This window comes from Papio anubis, chromosome 7, assembly GCF_008728515.1.
Source record: "Papio anubis isolate 15944 chromosome 7, Panubis1.0, whole genome shotgun sequence".
NCBI classification, from domain to species: Eukaryota; Metazoa; Chordata; class Mammalia; order Primates; family Cercopithecidae; genus Papio; species Papio anubis.
Window position 1 is genome coordinate 13,690,231 of NC_044982.1, and position 23,168 is coordinate 13,713,398.

Here is a 23,168-nt window from a genome sequence, read left to right on the forward strand (position 1 = left end):
TGTTTGCTTTAGTCTCTACTCAATCCCTGCTCACAGGTTGCCTGGCAACCATTGTTCATTTACTCACCATTGACTTTGAAAATAAAAATCAATTTCCTTTATGACGTGAGCCAGAGGGCTACATTAACCCCCAAGTTTAAGCAGTCCAATTTTATTGCTCAAAGATTTATGAGCAAGGATGTATACAGAGCACTATTTATAATAAGAAGGTTTTTGAACCACAATATCTATCAGAGAGGTGTGATTAAAGGAAGGCCCTTTCTTACAACAGAATATTCAGCAGCTGATAAAATAATGATAGAGATCTGAGTGTACTGACAGGGGAACATTCTCATAATGTAAGTGAAAGACACGGGCGGGTTATAGAACAGCGTGCAGCGTGTGTTGCTGTTTTCATTTAACAAGATGTGCGTCTGCGTGCATGTGCCTGTTACTTAAAAACATTCTGCAAGGGTACACATGGCAAACAGAAACAGTGATTTTCACTCTGGAAGGGGATTGCAAATTTCAATTATCTTTCTATCTTTCTCTACTATTTAATTTTTAAAATAAAGCAAGCCCGTGTTACTTTTTCAATCTGCAAAAACAGTAATGTCATTTCTTTTTCAAATGGAGAATTCCAACTCTGAGGGCCAGGGCAACTGCCTCTCCAGGGCCCACTGGGGGTTGAGACTGCATGGATAGTGCTGTTGTCCATTTGGGCTGATATAACAGAATGCCTTAGACTGGGTGGTATAAACAACTCACATTTATTTCTCATAGTTCTGGGGGCTGGGAAGTCCAAGATCAAGGTGCCAGTAGATCCTCACTGTCTGGTGAGGGCCTGCTTTTGGTTTATAGACAGCTATATTCTCACAGTGTCTTCACATGGTGGAAGAGGCAAGGCAGCTCTCTGGGGCCTCTCTTATAAGAGCACTAATCCCCTGCCCCTATGACCTAATTACCCCCCAAAGGGCCTACCTCCTAATACCATCGCACCAATGATTAGGTTTCAACATATGACTTTTTGGGTCATATGTTGAAACCATCACAGGCAGCCAGGGCCAGGCTGGGGTTGAGCAGAGGAGTAGGAGGAGGAAGGGAGGCCAAGACTTCCCCTGAAGGACAACCAGAATGCTTCCAACTAGGGAGTTCTTCTCTCCAGTCCCTGGGAGTGTCCAGGCTGAAGCTGGGTGCTGAGGAGGGATGTCCTGCATAGTGGAGGCTGGGCCAGATGCCTCCTAGAACCCCAGGAAGTGGGAAGGTTGAGCCAGTTCACTGAGAGGGAGGGACGACAGGGCATGGACCAGAGTTGGAGGCAGTGGACGGGCCCAGGTCTTTTGACTGATCCTCTCTTCACTCTCTCTTTCCAGGCTGGTGTTCCCTCAGGCTCCCTCTTGGCCTCACATTCTATACCTTACTTCTGGGTGTTCTCATTCGTCCTTCTGGGTGATCTCATTCATGCTCGTGACTTCAGCTACCATCTAGAGCCTGACCATGCCCTCCTCTCCACACCTGAGCTTATCCTCCAGGATGGCCCCTGTTCCTAAAAGTCATGCTTGGTTATATCACTCTCTTGCCTGAGATCTTCCATGGGCTTCCTTATGTCTGCAGAAAGGAATAGAAGGCCTTCTGAACCTGGCTCCAAGCTAAGCCCTCCCCAGTTCCATGCATCTTTTCTTTTGCATAAACATTTATCTCTCCATAATGCCACTCCTCTTGTCTACAAAACAAACTCTTCTTTTTTTAAGACCCAAAGATCAACCTCCATGGTGAAGCCTTCTTAGTTTCTCCAGGCACCCTATACTCTGTGCTCCCATAATCCTTTGCACACCCGTTGACCACAGCACTCATCACACTCTGCCATTAATAGTATTGATTTGTCTTTGTCTGACTCTTAGCTTGTGAGTTCTGTGAGGCAGATGGCTTATTCACCCCAGCTCCAAGCTCAGGGCCTGCACATAGAGGTGCCCAGAAAGTGCTGGTAGGATGGATAGACGAATGGTTGAATGAATGGATGGATGGATGGATAGATGGATGGATGGATGAATGGATGGATGGATGCTTGGGTGGATGGATGGATTGGTGGATGAATGAATGAATGGATGGATTCCACTGTTCCCCTCAATATATGAACATGTAATTGCTCCCATCTAAAAACAAAACAAAACAAAACAAAACAAAAAAACAAAGCAAGAAACTCCCTTGATTCTACTTCACCTCCCTTTCTTTATAACAAAGACTCCCACAAGAGTGATCCACTATACCAGTCTGTTTCCTCTTCTCCCATGCTCTCTAGCACCCCCTCCAATCGGACTTTCACTACTCCACCAAAACTCTGCTGAAGGACATTGCCAATGACCTCTACGTTGCTAAATCTAGTGGCCAGTCTCAGTCATCAGCTTACTTGACCTTGGCAACATTGGACACATGTACTTTTTTTGGAAACACATTCTTCTCCCAGCTTCCAGGAACCTTGCTCTCTTGGTTTTCTTTCTACCCCAATGATGGCTCCTTCTCACGTTCCATAGCTGGCTCCTCCATATATCCCCAACCTCAGACATAGGACTCTTCCTCTGTTATAACTCCCTTAATGATCCCATTCATTTCATGGAAAATGCCTTACCTTCCCTTCCAAATGTGATCCTTGCAACTCTCCCCATCTGAAGAATCAGCAACTCCATCCTTCCAGGTACTCAGGCCAAAGATCATGGAGCCGTCCTTGACTTCTTTCTCTTTCTCACCCACATCCAACTCCTCAGTATCCCCATGGCTCTACCTTCAAAACATATTCAGAATCCACCCACTTCTCTCCACCTCCGTGGCTACCACTCTGATTCAAGCCATCCGGCTCTTGTCTGCTAACGGTTCACTCCGCTGTTGTCCTCCACCCCTCCTGTCTCTTCTTAACCCAACTGCCAGAGTGGTCCTTTTAAAACTTAATTCAGATTGTGTCACTTCCCTGTGCCAAACCTTCCCATAGCTTCTTATCTCACCCATTGTGGAATCTGAGGGCCTCATAGTAGCCCTGAAGGCCATACATGATCTGCACCCCCTGCTGCTGTTACTTCTCTGACGTCATCTCCAATCTTCTTCCTCTACTGCATCCATACCACTCCTCAAATATGCCAGCTCTGCTTCTGTACCACAGAATTCACATTTATCATGCCTTCTGCCTGGAATGCAATGTCTCAGATATATACCTGGCTCATTCCTTCACCTCCTTCAGGTATGGACTTGAATGTAACCTTCCAGATAAGGCCCTGTCTGCCTCATCGTTCTCGAGAACACATCACCAGCTGTCACTCTTTAGAGCTTCCCACCTATTTATACATCATTGTCTTCCTCCATTAGACTATTAGCTCCACGAGGGTAGGGGTTATGAGTTTTTCTTCCTGCTGCACCTCTGGTGCCTGGAACAGTGCACAGCATGTGGTAGGCTCCTATGTGGATGAGTGAATGAATGATCTGATGAATCCTCACATAGCCCTCATGCAAGTATTGCTCTACCCATGTTTTGGATGAGGAAGCAGAAGCACGGAGAGGTTTGGGGAGCTCATCCGTGGCACTTGGCTCCAGCGTACATGTTCTAAATACCATGCAGTACTATCTGTGGAATGGGGACGATAATAATATCACTGCCTTGCAATTCTCACGAGGTTGTTTGGGGTTCACATGAAATGATGCTCATGTATATTCTTTCAAACTGTAAAACTGGATACAATGATAACTGTTATCATTCTCCCTCCAGTGAGAATTAATGTCTCACTGGGGAGGAACTGATATGAAGACCTTAGAGATCACCTAGTCTAACCCATGATTATAAGATGGGCATGAGAGACTTAAGTTCAGGACAACTGGATCACTTCTAGGCAGGTGCTGGATGGCTTTAGACAAAAAAAGCTGGGCTGACCTCTCATACCACTACCTCTGTGTGAGGAGCAGAATCCAAAGGTATCCATCTTTCCACCCATCCATCCATCCTTTCATCCTTTCTTCCATCCATCCATCCAAACATCATTCATCCTTCTGTGCATCTATCTACCCTTCCTTCCATCCATCTACTTATCCATTCATCCATCCTTTTATTCTTCCTGCCCTCCATTTTTCCATCGTGCATCCTTCTGTCCATGAGACGTTCATCATTTCTTCTGTCAGTTCATCTATGCGTCCATCACTTCCCCTATCCTTCCACTCATCTGTTAATCCTCCATTTCTTAATTTATCCATTTTTTCCACCTAATCATTCTCCCAACTATTCATTTTCCCATGTACCCATCATTTTGCACAACTCATTTCCTGAGAGCCTGCTGTTTGCCAGACCCTAAAGTCAGAGCTGGTGACACAGAGGTCAATAAGACATCCGCTCTCCCAGAGCTGAGGGGAGCTTGCACAAGTGCAAAGAGATAATGTGGGAAAGTACCCAGTGAGGCTCTTGGGGTGCACAAGTGCTTTAGGTCCTGGAGCTCTGTGTGTGACTAAGTTGCTTGCCTGAGGCCCCATGCTGGTAAAGACTAGGACTAACTGGAGTGGGAGCTGGCCCCAGAGCCCAAGCTTTGAGTGATAATTCTTCTTGCTCCACCATGCTGTTTTTTTTTTCCTGAGAGAATCGCCTGACCACTGTCAGCTGTGGGGAGAAAATGCTAAGGAGGGGGAAATGCCAGGGCTGCATGCACTGAGGGACCCCATGCTGGCCATCCTCCTGGTGCCATGATCTCCATGACATGAGTGCTCTCAGTCCAGGGAATAGGCAGGTAGGAGAGGGGACTGGTGAGCCAGCTGGGTGCCAGCAGGCAGGAGGCCGCGTCGGGGAGGGAACAGTTAATTCATTAGTCTTGCAGGCCAGCCATGCTTTTCACATTAAGCCCCTTTATCTCCTTGCAATTGCATCTGATCAAGGCAATAGAAAGCAATTTGGTTAAGTGGTTAATTTAATCACGCTGCAACCGTTCAGAAACCACTTAACGCCTCTGACTGCGATCGGCTCTGCCGTTCTCTGCTTACCTGGCAAGCACGTTTCTTCTAAACACAAGGCTTTTGGGTCCCCAGCAACTCGGTTTGCAGAATGATAAAAATGACAGCACGCCTTCCTGGCTCAGTCCCTTCAGCTTGAAATCCTGAGAGAGAGGGAACATGATGAATTCTGTTCCCCATTTTTTTCCTCCCAACAACTGTTATGGGTGTAGGCACACCTTCAGCTCACAGGTGCTGGAACTGCCTCTCAGAGAGATGGACTTCCTTGCCATTCCAAGAACGTCTTATTCCTAAGCCTTCGCCTTCGAGCCAATTGTATCATTTTTTAATTACTTCATTTTCGCATATTACTTTTGTAATTAAAATTCTTTCCATTATACTCCCCAGCCCCCTGAGTTTTCCATTTTATCTCCTAATTACTCAGCAATTTGCTACCCTCTCCACCCATGACCACCAAGGTCAGGCCCATATGACTTTGTGCCAGAACAATTGCCACCCCTATCCTGCCCCTACCGTCTCGCTGTCCCTATCTTGATGTCCTCTACCTGTCCGCTGTGTTACTGCCTGCAGCTCTTTCTAAAGAGCTGATCTGGCCAAGCCTCTCCCCTGCGGAAAACTCCAGTGGCTCCCATCACCCACCGGGGCACCAGAGCCCTTCCCAGAGCCCCCAAGGGATGGTGAAGTGACCAGGGAGGCTCCAGGGCTGCCTTCTGTGAGATTTACTCTAGAACTCAGCTCCCTGGGTGCGCGGTACAGGACACCATCATAGAACTGCTGTGTTCTGTTTCTCCTTGGCTCAGAATCTGCCCGCAGCTTCCCACTACCTGCAGGATAAAATCTAAGCACGTTAGGGTTGCATTCAAAGCCCTTCACACGTCAACCCTCACCTGCCTTTCCTCCCACTTGAAAGGCCCTCACCATTTCCAAAACAAAACGTGCACTTTCAGCCTCAAATTTAGCAAGCTTTTTTCTACCACAGGGCCTTTGCACGTGCCCTTTCCTCTGTCCAGATCCCCATTCCTCATACTCTTCCCTGAAATCCAGCTCCTCAGTCTGCCCCTCAGTGGCTCTCCCCATGACTGACCACTTCTCACACTTTAGGTCTCAGTTTGAGACTCATTTCCTCACTTACACCAATCCCTGACCCGGTGATTCCCAGGTGAGTGATTGATTAAAAGTGCTGTGCGGGTAGAGGTATTGGGAAGGGGTTGAGGAAAACAGGACAGGCAAAGGGGAGAAGCCGAGCAAGCGTGGGAACTCAGCCCAAGTCCCAGACTCAGCCTGACCCCATGGAGAGCTGTGGGGAGGAAATTAGATCTCAGGTTTTGTTTTGTTTTCCTGGAGACAGAGTCTCACTCTGTCACAGGGGCTGGAGTGCAGTGGTGTGATCACGGCTCACTGCAGCCACCACCTGTGGGCTCATGCTATCCTCCCACCTCAGCCTTCTGAGTGACTGGGACTACAGGCACGTGCCACTACACTCAGATAACTTTTGTGTCTTTTGTAGTGATGAGTTTTGATCATGTTGCCCAGGCTGGTCTCAAACTCCTGGGCTCAAGCAATCTGCCTGCCTTGGCCTCCCAAGGGATTATAGGTGTGAGTCACTGCACCTGGTTCGTATTTTTTCTGGACTCCAGGCAAGGGACCTACTGGGCATTCATATTCCTGCAGCAGTCAGTCAGCGGCTACCAGCCTCCCTGGAGAAGACCTGCAAAGACCGCTGAGTTGCAGTGTACTCAGCTGAAAACTGGGGCTCTGGAATTAAATAAGAAAGGGAGATGGAGGTTAGGTTAGGCAGTTCACAGGGTCTGCCACAGTCACCATCATTAGATAGTGTTTTGGAGATTCTGGTCACTAAACAAGACATAAAACAATCATAAAAGTTACAGCTCTCAGAAAGGAATAGACACAGTAACCTCATCTGAAGATAGTGTAACTTACAAGTCCAGTGAATCTCTGAGGGGAGGGACCTCTTTAGAAAGATACTGTAGAATCTCTGGGGAACAGATGATTGGAAAATGTTGACTGAAGGAGATAAGAGAACGTGTGAATACTGAGCAAATGAAATGAGATAACAATAAAGTTCTGTGTTTTAAAATTTAAAATGTTTACCTTTATTTAAATTTTATCTTTTAAATAAAGATAAAAATACAGTTTTTAAAAGTTGGAAAAACCGGTCGTGGTGGCACATTCCTGTAGTTCCAGCTACTCAGGAGGCTGATGCAGGAGGATCGTTTCAGCCCAGGAGTTTGAGGCTGCAGCAAGCCATGATTGCCCCACTGCACTCCTGCCTGGGTGACAGAGTGAGACCCTGTCTCTTAAAACAATGTTGAAAAAAAGAAATGAGTGTAACCTAATATGAAAATATAAAAATACAATAATTAAGGTGATGTAGTAGTGGTGTGTGGGATTAAACAGATAAACGGCCATGGTGGCATCACTGAGGCAGACTCTAATGGATGGTTTGCAGCTGTAAGGGATCCTATGGAGACACTTGAAGAGAGGCAAAGAAAAAAAAAAAAAAAGCACAGATGTAGGGCTTTCAAGGACACTACACTTGGAGTCAGGAGACCTGGGCTGAAATCCTGGGGACCAGCTGGGGACCCTGAGATGTCATGTACGTGACATGTACATTACATCATGTACATGTACATTACATGGCATGACATGATGTAATGTATCTGAGCCTTGATTTTCCCTCCGTATAACAGAGACACTCACATCTGACTGTTGGAAGCTGATCAAAGAACTTTTAATGGTAAAAAAGAAAAAATAATACTCATGACAAATGACAAGTATTTTGGAGTAAGGGTCTGAATTTGCGAGGTTAAGAAAAGCCAAACTTCTTATTACCAGCAGACAGTAGACTTTTCTTTTCATTCATTCATTCTTTTTTTTGGTGGGGCACAGGGACTTGCTCTGTCACCCAGACTGGAGTGCTGTATACAACCATGGCTCACTGCAGCCTTGACCTCCTGAGCTGAAGCGATCCTCCCCGCTCAGCATCCCGAGTAGCTGGGACTACAGGTGGGAACCACCATGCTAGGTTAATTTTTAAATTTTTTTGTAGAGACAAGGTCTTGCTATGCTGCCCAGGCTGGTCTTGAATTCCTGGCCTCAAGCAGTCCTCCAGCCTCAGCCTCCCAAAGTGCTGGGATTACATATGTGCGCTACCATGCCTGGCCAATTGTAGACTTTTCTGAAACCCCATCTGAAAATCCATATCTTTTACATTTTGTATATAGTTCGTTTACCTTTATTGTGATTAGTCATAGTTTGGATTTGTATCTAACTCCTTATTTTAGGTTTTCCATTTATCTGGCTATTTCATCTTTTTCCTTCTTTAATGTTGTATATTCGATTGATCAGGTTTTCTTAATTCCTCTTTGTTCTGCTACCAGTATAAAGTTATGCATTCTAATTTTCTTCATTAACGATTACTCTTAAAATTTTAACACATTTGATTTAATAAACCCTAAGGTTAACCAAGATTTCTCTTTCATCCCAAATAATAAGAGGACCTTAAAGTGTTTACCTTCAGTTCTACCCTCTTGTCTTACATGTTATTGTTAACCAGAGTTTTTATGCTTAAACGTCTCCAAATTAATCATATTTATTATTGTGGTTCCCCATAGTGAATATTTATTTAAATTTATCCATGTTGACCAATTTATTTGATCAAGATTTCTTTGAATAACTAATTCCTTCCTTGAGATCGGGTTTTCTTTTTTTCTCTAGCATGTTCTTTAGTAGTGCTTAACATGGATTAGTGATGGTGACTCTCTCAGTCTTTATATCACCCTCCTTTTTTTTTTTTTTTTTCTTTTTTGAGATGGAGTCTTGCTCTGTTGCCCAAGCTGGAATACAGTGATATGATCTCGGCTCAGTGCAACCTCCATCTTCCAGGCTCAAGAGATTCTCCTGCCTCAGCCTCCAGAGTAGCTAGCATTACAGGTGCCTGCCACCATGCCTGGCTAATTTTTGTATTTTTAGTGGAGATAGGGTTTCACCATGTTGGCCAGGTTGGTCTCAAACTCCTGACCTCAGGTGATTTACCCACCTCGGCCTCCCAAAGTCACCCTCATTTTTGAATTGATGCATATGCTGGCTGGTAGTTATGTCCTCCAGCACTTCAAAATCTGATTAAAATATTACTCCATTATCCTCTGGATTCCATTGCTATGACTGAGAGTTTGTTGTTCCTTTGTAGACAATTTGTCTTTTCTGAGTCTTTAAGATCTCTTCTACTTTAGGGATGTAAAGTTTCTCTAAACTATATCTAATTGTGGAATCATTTATTTTTATCCTGTTCAAGACTCATTGTGCTTCTTCAACTCCAGGTTTTATATCCTTCCTCTATAAATAATGGCTGGGAATTTTCCCCAGTACAAGGAAAATTCCCAGCCATGACTTCTTCCAATATTACCTTATTCCTGTTCCTGTATTTTATTCTTCTCATTTTATCCCCCAGGCCTCTGAATTTTTCCTTCATATTCTCCATCTCTTTAACTTGTTTATGTTTTAGCTTCTCTTTATGTAAAGTTTCTATTCTTCTTGTACAGAGATGAGCACCCTTCCTGCCCACCGACTGCTTTTCTGAGTCACCCCTGACTCAGGGCGAGGATCTCCCAAGCCCAGCCCCAGAAAGGACCAGTGGCTCCCAAAGCCCCAGATGCTGGTGTTGAGCTGCTCAGGGTGGTGGGAAGACTAAGAAGCAGGAGATGAGTGCTCCTTTTTTCCAAGCTGCCTCAACCCTGGGCCTACAGGCGTGAGCAGAGGGCTCAGCAGGTCCCAGCCACATCGGAGACCTGAAGGGAGGAGATGCTTCCCTGGAGCCTTGACAGAGGCCACCTGGGTCCCCTTCCTCCTACACCAGGGAAAGCTCCAGAGCCCCTTTGCCATGGCCCAGAGTGAAGCACAGACTATGACCACACATCCTGGTTCCCCTCCACTGGCTCCAAAATCAGGGCAAGCTCCAGGCGTGTTTGCCTCTCCACTGTTCTTCTCCACCTCCCTGCGCCTGCCTCACCCTTTATCTTAAAATAAGGCTAACCTTATCTCAGCCATCATGGTATAATGGAGTGTTTTACTGTGCTCTGGGCTCTGTGCAAAGAGTGAGGTGGGAGCTGTCTGCCTTATTTTACTTATGGGAAGACGCAGAGAGGTTGGGCTATTTGCCCATGTTTACACAGCAGACAAGTGGCAGGGTCGGTATTTAGAACCATGCACCTAACCACTGGACAAATGGCCCCTGAGGATACCAGGCCAGAGGAGGGAAAGGAGCCGCCCGCAGCTGGTGAGGGCAGAGACAGAACTCCAATCCAAGTCTCCCGACCCCCGTATTTGTGTGTTGCAGGTAATCGAGCCAATTCAGTGGAGACGGACCCCGCTTTATGCAACTCTGCTGTGACCCAATCCTTCCCCAGGGGGCAAAACCAGAAGGTGGCTCTTCAAGCTGCTGAAGCATCCCTGCAGGTTTTGTTAAATAGCAGCTCCCCCTAGTGCTCTGAAAAATGACAGAATTGATTATCCGAGAGGGGAAAAGAGTGGAGAGAGAAGGGGACATGTGAGGGGAGAGAAGGAATGAAGAAAATGAAAGGAAAGAGAAGGAAAAAAAAAAAGCTGTGAATTGTTCACAGGGAGCTCTGCTGCTGCCATCTCTGGAGGTATTGAAGAAGAGAACCAGCATTCACTGGGGCCTTGGGAACAAATGTTCCAGTCAATGTGAACGGGAGGCAGGTGGATCTAAACCTTATTGGGAAATCTGCAACCCAGGTGGGCTTCCCAAGCGCCATTCCTGAGTGCCCTGTTAAGGGTCCAGTGGTGGTTGTGCAGGGAGCTGGGGCCTCCCTGTACTGGGTAGACCCATTGTCTTCGGTTATTGGGTTGGAGAGGCTGGGCTGAGTTTATTGCTGCTAAGCAGAGATGTCCCTGGAGGCCATATTACTCACGGATTCCAGAAAGCAGCCCCATGGAAGAGCCTCGAGACCTCATGGTCCATCTCCCTTACTCCCTTCCCCATGTAACAGACAAAAACACCGTGTTCAGACCGGGTGTGGTGGCTCACGCCTTAATCCCAGCACTTTGGGAGGCCTAGGCGGGTGGATCACCTGAGGTCAGGAGTTCGAGACCAGCCTGGCCAACATGGTGAAATCCTGTCTCTACTAAATATATTTTTAAAAATGGGTGTGGTGGTAGGCACCTGTAATCGCAGCTACTCAGGCAGGAGAATCGCTTGGACCTGGGAGGTAGAGGTTTCTGTGAGCCGAGATTGCGCCATTGCACTCCAGCCTGGGTGATAAGAGTGAAACTCCATCTCAAAAACCAAAAAATGTGAACCAAAAAAACCCCACTGTTCCACCCCAAATGGCATATACAGTGGGTCAGTAACAGAGCCGGTCTGTTGACTCCCGTCCCTAGTGTCCCTGACTCTTTTGCAAACCCTCTTTAAGGGAAATTCATGCTGACTGACAGTCTTCTTGGTACGCTTTCTCTTTGTGTTGTCAAAACAGCTCTCAGTCTGACTACTAGTTTGCAGGAAATACAAGGGACAAGGAAGGCTAAATGACACTATAAAAATGCAAACAGCAAAATGCAAAGAACTCTACAGGACAAATGACCCAGTTTCATACAGAAATGTATTGCAAGAGAAGAAGTGAGGGAAGGATAACAAACAGATTAACAGAGATTAAGAGACATGCTATCTCAGACTATGTGAACTGCAATAACAAAATTCCTGAGACTAGGTACATTGTAAACAACCAAAATTTGCTTTCTCACAGTTCTGGAGACTGGAAAGTCCAAGATCCAGGCACTGGCAGGTTTGGTGTCTGGTGAGGGCTGCTCTCTGCTTCCAAGTGGCACCTTCTTGCTGTATCCTCCAGGGAGGACAAAGGCTGTGTTCTCACAGGCAGACGCTGGAAGAGTAAAAAGAATGAACATTAGTTCCCTCCAGCTTTTTAATAAGGTCATTAATCCCATTCATGAAGGCAGAGCACTCCTGACTTAATCACCTCCTAAGGGCTCCACTGTTAAATACTATCACACTGGAGCTGGCCACAGTGGCTTACGACCATAATCCCAGCACTTTGGGAGGCTGAGGCAGGTGAATGGCTTAAGATTAGGAGCTCAAGACTGGCCTGGGCAACACAATGAGGCCTCTGTCTGTACAAAAAATAAAAATAAAATTTAAAAAGTTAGCTAAGTGTGGTGGTGCTTGCCTGTGATCTCAGCTACTTGGGAGGCTGAGGTGGGAGGATCATTTGAGTTCAGGAGGTTGAGGCTGCAGTGAGCCATGATTGTACCACTATGCTCTAGCCTGGGTGACAGAGCAATACTCTGTCTCAATAAGTAAATAAATACATAATTATAAATAAATACTATCACACTGGAAATTTTGAATTCAACATATGAATTTGGAGGACATATTCCAACCACAGCACGTGCCAACCAAATGCAAATATGAGCCTTGTTGGGATAATTTGAACAAAGCAACTATAGAAAAATAAGGACATTTAAACACTGAGTAGATATTTCCATGCTACTATTAAGTCATTGTTATTTTTTAGGTGCAATCCATTATTAGGATGATGTTCAAAACAAGGGGTTCGTTATCTTCTGCAGACACAAACTGAAGTGTCTGCATGTCTACAGAGGAAAATCTATGATGTCTGGAGTTTGTCCCCTAATAATCTGGAGGGAGTGTAGTCATGGGGAATTGGATGAGGCCAGGGGTGATGAGTATCACCTGGCGGCTCATCATCCTATTTTCTCTCATTTTATGTATTTACATTTTCCTTCGTTAGAAAAAAATTAAGACATGGAAAAACTGTGATGAGGAAGAGCCAAGCCCGGAATATTGACATTTATTTTGCTTCTATTTTCCTTTCTATGAGTGCACAAAAGAATGATAACTGATTTAATAAAAATTTACACACAAAATAACAACGGTCAGCAACAAGACTGCATGGTGTCCTGGTGGCCTCGGCAGGATTCTTCCTCTGCTGTTGTCTTTGTGTCTGTGAGCCTTGGCCTTTTCCATCTTTCCAGGGAGGAAACGAGCTCTGCTACATGCAGGGGCTTATCCAGGTTCAGCAGGTGAACCCTTCTGCATCCTGCGCTCTGTGGGGCCCCCTCAGTGTGCCCTGGGAGTTTTCCATTCACCACAATCCCTTCTCCCGGGACACAGAGCAGGCCTCGGATGCCAGGAACCCGCTGGAGCGGACATTGATCAATAGCAACCTTGGAGGCCGTGGACCGCTGCTGACGCTCAGCAGGTGGCCTCTTGGAAACAAAACTGGGGTTGGCAGCCGGTCAGATCCCGCAGGAAATGTCGAACCCAAACAGGAATAACTCTCTGTACTCCCTAGAGTTTGGAAGGACAGATGGGGTGTCCTTGCTCAGACCAGACAACTGTACTCTTTCAAAATCTCGGCCAAGCGGCTGATCCAAGGGGACAGGACCGGGAGGATCCAGGGGGACAGCAGGTCATCGCTTTCTCCAGGTCAAGGGTTGCTTGTGGAAGGTCACATCTGGTGACTAAAGTGCTGGTGCTGGTATAAATCCAGGAGAGAAGCAGGGACAAAGGACACCACCAGGCAATGCACAAAAGGAAATATACAAAAGAGCAGTTCACACCAGAAGAAATATTCAGCTTTGCCAGAAGTGAAATAAATGAAAACAACAACAGGACACATTTGGGCCTTTTAAATTGACAAACGTATTAAAAATTTATAATGCTCCAGATGAAAAGGGACTAAAAAGATGTAACACCTAAATGCAATGTGGGATCCTGCATTTGGATTGGAGTGGGGGGAAGTAGAGAGGGCATAATTGAAAATGTTGGTAAAATTTAAATATGGATTGTGGATTAGGAAATAGTAGTAACTTCTAACCTCGAGTGATCCGCCCGTCTCGGCCTCCCAAAGTGCTGGGATTAACATGGTGAAACCCCGTCTCTACTAAAAATACAAAATTAGCTGGGCGTGGTGGTGGGCGCCTGTAATCCCATTTACTCAGGAGACTGAGGCAGGAGAATTGCTTGAACCTGGGAGGTGGAGTTTGCAGTGAGCCAAGATTGCGCCACTGCACTCCAGCCTGGGAGACAGAGCGAGACTTTGTCTCAAAAAAAAAAAAAAAAAAATAGTAGTAATCGCATCAAGGTTGAATTTACTGATTTTTATAATTGTACAGTGGTTATGTAAGACATTGTTAGGAAATGCACACTGAAACAACCAGGGATAAAGCACTGTGATGTTTGCAACTTACTCTTAAATGGTCCAGAAACGAAAAGAAAGAGGATGGATGGGGTTGGGAGGGAGGGAGAAGGAGGAGGAGAGCAAATGGGGCAACGGTTGGCACTTGGTGAATCTAGGTAACAGGGGAGGTCCTTGTTCTCTTGCAATCTTTCTGTAAATTTGAAATTATATCCAAAAGGTTTTTAAAAAGCTTATAGTGCTCAGTGCTGGCAGAAGTGCAGGGAAATGAAAACTCTTGTCCTTGGAGGGTAAGAAGAGGAAACTGGCACCTGTGTGCTAGAAGAGAATTAGGCAACGAATAGCAAAGCTTTTGACCCAGAAATTCCACTTCTAGATATTTAGCCTGGAGAAATAAGTATACCGTGGATAAAGAAAATATGGTCTATACATACAGTGGAATATTGTTCAGTCTTAGAAGGGAGGAAGTTCTGACATGGGGTACAACATGAATGAAGCTTGAGGACATCATGCGGAGTGAAATAAGCCCGTCGCAAAAGGACAAATGCAGTGCAATTCATTCCACTTACATGAGACATCCAAAGAGGCCAAATTCACAGCGATGGAAAGTAGAATGGTGGCTGCCAGGGCCTGAGGGAGAGGGGAATGGGAGTTGCTGTACAGTGGGTATAGAGTTTCAGTTTTACAAGACAAAGAGTTCTGGCAATGGTTGTACAACATTATAAATGTATTTAATACCAGTGAAACGTCCAGTTAAAATGGTGAAGATGGTACATTTTATGTTATGTGTATTTTACCACAATAATAAAATTGGAAAAAAAACAAAAAAGAGAGAACGAACCATAAATGTGCACAAAGATCGAGCCACGGAGATTTTCACCAAAGCACTGACTGTTCCACAATAGACTGGTGAAATAAATGATGGTAGGTTCACAGAATGACACACTGTGTAACCATTTAAATGGTATTGTGACACAATATTTAATCACATGGGAAAGTGTTCACAATACATTCAGTGGGGGGGGAAAGGTTCCAAGACATTATGTTCAGTACTCTGTCAGAGTGTGTGTGTGTGTGTGTGTGTGCACGCGCGCGCATGTGTGTGGGTTGTTGTGGGGGGTCCATTTTAAGCTCCTTGAGGTCAGGAACCAAATCTTATTTATTATCATATTCCCAGTACCTAGGACAGTGCCTAGTACCCAGGAAGTGCTAATGAGTGTTGTTTAATCAATGAGCAAAGAGCCATAGAAAATAGGACCAGAGAACATACTTCAAAAAGTCCACAGCTGTATTTCTGAATGGTGTAAATGCAGGCGATCTTAATTTTCTTCTTTGTGTTTATATGTGAGGCTCTGACTGTCCTACACAGAACACTGATCAGTTTCGCAGTGAATTATTTAAAACAATAAATGAAATTATTTAAAGCGATCGGGAATTTTTAAAGCAATAAATGCAATTACTTAAAACAATAGTAAATTATTTAAAACAATAAATGCAAAGCAGGAAAGCAGCCTTAACCTCAGCGCCCTTGGGTACAGGATCTCTCTGGCGTAGGGTTCAAAGTCACCATAGACCACTGGAAATTACTCCAGCCAATTCTCCAAGTGCATCAGTATTCCCAAAGCCCAGTCACCCCAGGTGGAAGGGCACAGTGACCTTAAGCAAGTCATTGGCTCTCGCCTTGGCCTCTGCTTTCTCCCCTGGAGCACCCAGGACAGGGTCTGCGCCATCAGCCCCTCCCCTCCAAGCAGCCATGGGTCCAGGGAGATGTGGCAGAGGTGGGGAGAAAATGAGTATTGTCTCCATCGGACAGACGCAGTGGCTGATATCACGAGGCTGAAATCCCAGTGGAGTTGCGGGATTGTGGGGTGCTGTGGCAGGTTTTCCTTATATCTTTGCCCCCATTCCCATGCCTGATATCCAAGAATCCCTCCCCAGCCCTGCTGTGACACTGCCTGATCCCAACTGCCTGAGAACTGACCTGCCCAGGAGGTGAGACTCACAAGCGTCTGCTGTCCTGTGAGCGCTCCTGGAGAGCGCAGTTTCCTGCCAGGATTATAAACGACTGCTCTCCAGCCCTGGTCCAGACTGTCACTTCTCTGACCCAGGGAATGATCCATAGCTGACCCCACTCTCCCAGTGCAAGAGCGGGGCCAGATCCGCCGGGAAGACACATGGCCTATGGAACGCTCATCACAGGACAGCTGTTGACACTACCCAGGGCTTGTTTTTAATGAAAAGCAAAATGAGGATTAAAAAAAAAAATAGACTTTATGTTTGGGGCAATTTTAGGTTTACATAAAAATTGAGCAGAAAGTACTGAGTTCCCAAATACCCACTAACCACCCCCTACTTTCCTTGTTAACAGCTCACATTGGTGTTATACATTTGCTACAGTTAATGAGCCAATATTGTTACATAATTATTACTTAAAGCCCATAGTTTACAGATTTCTTGCTCTTCTTTTAATCATGGTAAAATATACATAACATAAATTTTTGCCATTTTAACCATTTTTAATTGTACTATTCAGTGACATTAAGTACATTCGCACTGCTGTGCAACCAGCACCAGGATCCATCTCCCAGACTGAAACTCTGTATCCATTAAACAAAAGTTCCCACAGGCTTCACTCTAGGTGTACATTCTATGGGTTTGGACGCATGCATAATGACTTGTAGCCACAATTACAGTATCATACAGAGTGGTTTCACTGCCTTAAAAATTCTCCTATTCATTCCTTCTTGCTCCCGCCCAAACCTCTGGCAACCTGACCTTTTTTTTTTTTTTTTTGACACAGAATCTTGCTCTGTCAGCCAGGCTGGAGTGCAGCGTGGGGATCTCGGCTCACTGCAACTTCTGCCTCCCAGGTTCAAGCAATTCTCTTGTCTCAGCCTCCCTAGTAGCTGGGATTACAGTTGCCCGCCACCATGCCTGGCTAATATTTTGTATTTTTAGTAGAGATGAGGTTTGGCCATTACTCACTTTGATTGTAATAATCCCCACGTGTCAAGGGTGGGGCCAGGTGGAGACAATTGAATCATGGGAAGGGGGTTTTCCTGTGCTGTTCTCGGGGTAGTGAATAAGTCTCATGAGATCCGATGGTTTTATAAACGGGAGTCCCCCTGCACAAGCTCTCTTGCCCACCACCATGTAAGACGTCACTTTGCTCCTCCTTCATCTTCTGCCATGATTGTGAGGTGTCCCCAGCCATGTGGAACTGTGAGTTCATTAAACCTCTTTCCTTTATAAATTACCTACTCTCAGTTATGTCTTTATTAGCAGCATGAGAACGGACTAATACAATTTATTTTTGGCGTTCAATAATATTTCGTCATCTGGATATGCCACAGTTTGTTTATTCAAAAATGAGAAATTTTTTATGATAAAGAATTATGTTAATTTTTAGAAAAAGAAAATCTAAGAAGGGAAAAAACCAATCCTCTGTCATTCTACCTCTTAAAGACCATACTGTTATTACTCTGCTATATTTCCTTTTAGTGTGTGTATGTGCACGCACACGTGTGTATGCATGAATGTGTGGACATCATTTTGGCTTGACTTATAGCTACAGTCACATGGTACAGAAAATGTTTGATTCTTTTTTTTTTTTGTTTGAGACAGAGTGTTGCTCTTGTTGCCCAGGCTGGAGTACAATGGCACGATCTTGGCTCACCGCAACCTGGGTTCAAGCAATTCTCCTGCCTCAGCCTCCCAAGTAGCTGGGATTACAGGCATGTGCTACCATGCCCAGCTAATTTTTTTGTATTTTTAGTAGAGATGGGGTTTGTCCATGTTGGTCAGGCTGGTCTCGAACTCCTGACTTCTGGTGATCTGCCCACCTCGGTCTCCCAAAGCGCTGGGATTACAGGTGTGAGCCACTGTGCCCGGCCTTGTGCACTGTTTTAAATGTCTGCAGTGATTTCCCTTGAGTGGGGATATCACAATTTTTTTTTTTTTTTTTTTTTTTTTGAGACAGAGTCCTCTCTCTCTATCGCCTAGGCTAGAGTGCAGTGAACTGATCTGGGCTCACTGCAAGCTCCGCTTCCTGGGTTCACACCATTCTCTTGCCTCAGCCTCCCGAGTAGCTAGGACTACAGGTGCCTGCCACCACGCCCAGCTAATTATTTTTGTAGTTTTAGTAGAGACGGGGTTTTACCTTATTAGCCAGGATGGTCTCCATCTCCTGACCTCGTAATCTGCCCACCTTGGCCTCCCAAAGTGCTGGGATTACAGGTGTGAGTCACCGCGCCTGGCAGATATCACAGTTTCTTAACTATGCCTCTGTTTCTGGACTTCGGGGCTGTTTTCAATTTTGTGCTAATATAAATAAGTTTATCCTGAGTTCTTGGTCCTTAACTAGTTGTATAGATCCCCTGGCTCCACCCATCCACTTGCTAGGAAATGGAGTAGCTGAGACAGAGAGCGTGAACGTTTTTAAGACATCCCCAAGATTTCTTTCTTTCATAATGCATTTTTTATTGTGGTGGAAAACACATAACACAAAAGTTACCATGGTAAACACATAACATTGCAGTTACCACTGCGCCCAGCCTCCAGAACTTTTTCATCTCACAAAACTGAAATTCCACATCCTTTAAAACAGCAACTCCTCGGCTGGGCGCAGTGGCTCACGCCTATATTCCCAGCACTGTGGGAGGCCGAGGCAGGCGGATCACGAGGTCAAGAGATTGAGACCATCCTGGCCAACATAGTGAAACACCATCTCTACTAAAAACACAAAAATTATCTGGGCATGGTGGTGGGCGCCTGTAGTCCCAGCTACTCAGGAGGCTGAGGCAGGAGAATGGCGTGAACCCGGGAGGCAGAGGTTGCAGTGAGCCAAGATCGTGCCACTGCACTCCAGCCTGGGCGACAGAGTGAGACTCCGTCTCAAAAAAAAAAAAAAAAAATCAAACCAGCAACTCCTCTTTTCCCCCACTCCCCCAGCCCCTGGAAATCACCATTCTACTTTTTGTTTCTATGCGTTTGACTATTCTAGGTACCTCCTATAAGTGGAATCAGATTGCCTTCCACTTAATGTTTGTTATTTTGTGGCCGGCTTATTTCATTTAGCATAATATCCTCAAAGTTCATTCATGTTGAAGTATGTGACAGGATTTCTTTGCTTTTAAAGGCTGAATACTATTTCTGCTGTGGTCTGAATATTTTTGTACACCCCACCTCTGCCAAACAAAAATTCACATGTTGACACCTGATCGTGAATGTGATAGTATCAGGAAACGGAGCCCTGGGGAAGTGATTAGGACATGGGGGCAGAGCCGTCATGAATGGGATAGTGGCCTTTATTGAAGCAACCCTAGAGAGACTCCTCACGCCTTCCAACATGTGAGGATACAGCAGGAAGATGCCATCTATGAACCAGGAAGTGGGCCATCATCAAGCAGCTCTTTTACCCACCACCATGCTGGCACCTTGATCTCAGACTCCCCAGCCCCCAGAACTGTGATAAATAAACTTCTGTTGTTTATAAGGCACCTAATCTAAGATATTTTGTTCTAGCAACCTGAATGGACTAAGACAATTCCATTGTATGTATATACCACATTTTGTTTACCCACTCATCCATCAATGGACATGTGTATTTCTACTTTTTTTTTTTTAGATAGAGTCTCACGCTGTTGCCAGGCTGGAGTGCGGCAGTGCAATCTCAGCTCACTGCAACCTCTGCCCCCCAGGTTCAAGTGATTCTTCTGCCTTAGCCTCCTGAGTAGCTGGGATTATAGGTGTGCCATCACGTGTGGCTAATTTTTGTATTTTTAGTAGAGATGGGGTTTCACCAGATTGGCCAGGCTGGTCTTGAACTCCTGGCCTCAAGTGATCCACTCACTTTGTGCTGGGATCCACTCCCAAAATGCTGGGATTACAGGCGTGAGCCACTGTGCCCGGCCATCTATCTCTTGACTAGTGTAAATGATGCTGCTGTGCACATGGGTGTACAATATCTGCTAGGGTCCCTGCTTTCAATTTTTAAAAATATATATCCAGAATTGAGGTTGCTGACGTGTTAGTCCATTTATGCTGCTATAACCTATAAAATACCGAAGACTAGGTAATTTATAAACAATAGACATTTATTTTCTCACAGCTCTGGAGGCTGGGAAGTCTAAAGGCAAGGTGCTGGCAGGTTTGGTGTCCAAGTGAGGGCTGCTGTCTGCTTCCAAGACGGTGCCTTCTTGCTGGATTCTCACATGTGGAAGAGAGCAAAAAGGCACAAATACTGCGTTCTCGCATGGCAGAAGAGATGGAAAGGCCCAGCAGTTCCCTATTTTTAATTCTTTTAAAAAGAAACTTCATATACATATATATACACACACACATATATACACATACATATATACATATATATGCATGTATATATATAAAATATATACACACACCCACATATATACACATACATATATATATGTATGTGTATATATGTGTGTGTGCGTGTATATATATATTTTAAAGGCCTCGTTGCCCTGGACTTTCTGTCTCCTTCCTGTAAGCAGAACTCAGGACAGTGGCCCATCCTGCCAGCCTTGGCTTGCTGTGCTGTTACGTGGTCTTTTGTTACAGAATGTGGCCTGTTCCCCGATTAATACAAGCCCAAAGGTCTACACACACCCATGCAAAAGGACCTGTGTTATTCATTGTTCATTCAGCATTATTCCTTGGATATGCTTTTAATAACTGAAGACTGGAAACAACCTAAATGTCTGCTAGTAGGTGACTGATTAAAGAAAATGAGACACATCTCTCCAGTGAAATTCCATGCAGCTATTTAAAAAAAAGAAAAGGAAGAAACTTAAATGTTAAAAAATAGACTTTATTTTTCAGTGCAATTTCAGGTTCAGAGCAAAATTGAGAGAAAAGTACAAAGAGTTCCTGTATACCTTCTTCCCCCACCCATGCACAGCCTCACCTCATCAACATCCCCCACCAGAATGGTGCATTTGTGACAATTGATGAACCTCCACTGATGCATCATAATCACCCAGAGTCCATAGTTCACAGCTCACTGCAGCCTCAACCTCCTGGGCTCAAGGGATCCTCCAGCTTCAGCCTCCAGAGTAGCTGTGACTATTCAGGTATGGGTAAGCATGTGCCACCATAACCAGCTAATCTTTAAAACTTTTTATAGAGACAGAGTCTCATCATGTTGGCTAGGGTAGTCTCAAACTCCTGGGCTCAAGTGATTCTCCTGCCTCGGCCTCCCAAAATGCTAGAATTACAGGTGTGAGCCACTGCACCTGGCCCCAAAGTCCATAGTTTACATTTGGGTTGACTCTTGGTGTTGCATTTTCTGTGGGTTTGGACAAATGTGTAATGACATGTATCCACCATTACGGTATCATACAAAGTAGTGTCACTGCCCTAAAGAGAAGCATTTTGGTTAAAGAAAAACAAAGTTCAAAACACATGTTTGTTAACATTTGCATTTTTAAAAAAGTTGGAGAGAGAATATATATTTGGATTTGCTTGTATAAACCTAATGGGGGTCAGTGTGGGAGGAAGATTTTTGGTTTCTCTCTCTCTCTCTCTCTCTCTCTCTCTCTCTATATATATATATATATATATATATATATATATATATTTTTAACTGAGTCTCACTCTATCACCCAGGCTGGAGTGCAGTGGCATGATCTCGGCTCACTGGAACCTCCGCCTCCCAGGTTCAAGCGATTCTTCTGCCTCAGCCTCCAGAGAACTGGGACTACAGACGTGTGTCACCACACCTGGCTAATTTTTGTATTTTTAGTAGAGACAAGGTTTTGCCATGTTGCCCAGGCTGGTCTCGAACTCCTGGCCCCAAGTGATCCACCTTCCTCCCAAAGTGTTGAGATTACAGGCGTGAGCCACTGTGCCTGGCCTGTCTCTTTATATATTTTGATGTTAGTGCATTTATGTGAATGCATTATGTGAATGTGATTTAATGTGAATACATTACCTATTCAGAACATAAATAAATAAATACAATGTAAAAGTTTAAATAATTTGGCTGGGCGCAGTGGCTCACGCCTGTAATCCCAGCACTTTGGGAGGCTGAGGTGGGCGGATCACCTGAGGTCAGGAGTTCGAGACCAGCCTGGTCAACATGGCGAAACCCCGTCTCTATTAAAAATATTAAAAATTAGCCGGGTGTGGTGGCGGCCACCTGTAATCCCAGCTACTTGGGAGGCTGAGGCAGGAGAATCGCTTGAACCCAGGAGGCGGACATTGCAGTGAGCCGAGATTATGCCACTGCATTCCAGCCTGGGTGACAAGAGTGAGACTCCGTCTCAAAAAAAAAAAAAAAAAAAAAAAGTGTAAGTGTAAATAATTCATCTTTCCACTCAGGTTTCTTTCTTTTTTTTTTTTTTTTGAGATGGAGTCTTGCTCTGTCACCCAGGATGTAGTGCAGTGGCACAATCTCAGTTCACTACAACCTCCGCCTCCTGGGTTCAAGGGATTCTCCTGCCTCAGCCTCCCGAGTAGCTGGGATTACAGGCGTGTGCCACCACGCCCAGCTAATTTTTGTATTTTTAGTAGATAAGGGGTTTTGCCATGTTGGCCAGGCTAGTCTTGAACTCCTGACCTCATGATCCGCCCACCTCAGCCTCCCAAAGTGCTGGGGTTACCAGCGTGAGCCACCATGCCTGGCCTCCTAGTCAGGTTTCTGATGTTGGCCTTCTGAGCTGAAAACCTGCTGGCAGAAGGGATGGGGCTGTGGGTGTGGCCTCCACGCACAGAGGGCAGTTGGGCTACACTTCCTGCCCCTGGGACTCCTGCCCCTGTCCTGCCCGCGTCCAGCCTGCTGTGCCCAGGGGAGACCCAGCCCTCCATCTGCCACCCCAGACAGGCAAGCTGCTAGCCCTCTTCCTGCCAACTGAGCATCCTAATTACACAATAAATACTAATTGCCCGTGACCAGGCTCTTCCACTGTTGTAGACATTAACCAAAGTCACGCCTAACAAGGCTCACCATTAATTATCTGTGCTCGCTGCTCCAGAATT

At 45.3% G+C, this 23,168-nt stretch overlaps 1 long non-coding RNA gene across 1 annotated transcript; it reads left to right on the forward strand.

The window, feature by feature from the left end:
• The first annotated feature begins 277 nt into the window (after positions 1-277).
• LOC116275692 lies at positions 278-5,332 on the forward strand. The gene is made up of 2 exons (XR_004184798.1): positions 278-338; positions 1,353-5,332. It is a non-coding gene; the product is annotated as an uncharacterized LOC116275692 (long non-coding RNA).
• The last annotated feature ends 17,836 nt before the right edge of the window (positions 5,333-23,168 follow it).